Below are 377 nucleotides of genomic sequence, written 5' to 3' on the forward strand. Positions count from 1 at the left end.
TCAGTCGCAGGGTGCAGCACCAGCCCCATCCCCTGGCCAAGGACTTGGGGCATGGCATTTGCCATTTCATTTATCTACATCCTGAGCGGCACTCGAGTTTCGAGGAGGCAGCAGCCAGGTTCTCAGTTAGCTAAAAATCACTGCTGTTCATGTGGAGGGCTCAGGCCAACAGAAACCAAAGTTCACAGCTAAAAATAGCAGCTCCTACACTTGGAAAAAACAGATGAACCTCTGTAACAAAAGCCACAGGTCTGTCTCAGGTCAGATTCAGGCCTCCGCGCTCTTGAGGTTTATTTGGTTTTTCCAGTGATAGGTGCTGAGGCAATGGCTACAAATTCCATTTTAGGGAATGGAATGGCTACAGAGCAGCCTGAGTC

This window comes from Buceros rhinoceros, unplaced genomic scaffold, assembly GCF_000710305.1.
Source record: "Buceros rhinoceros silvestris isolate BGI_N320 unplaced genomic scaffold, ASM71030v1 scaffold15944, whole genome shotgun sequence".
In the NCBI taxonomy this organism is placed as follows: domain Eukaryota; kingdom Metazoa; phylum Chordata; class Aves; order Bucerotiformes; family Bucerotidae; genus Buceros; species Buceros rhinoceros.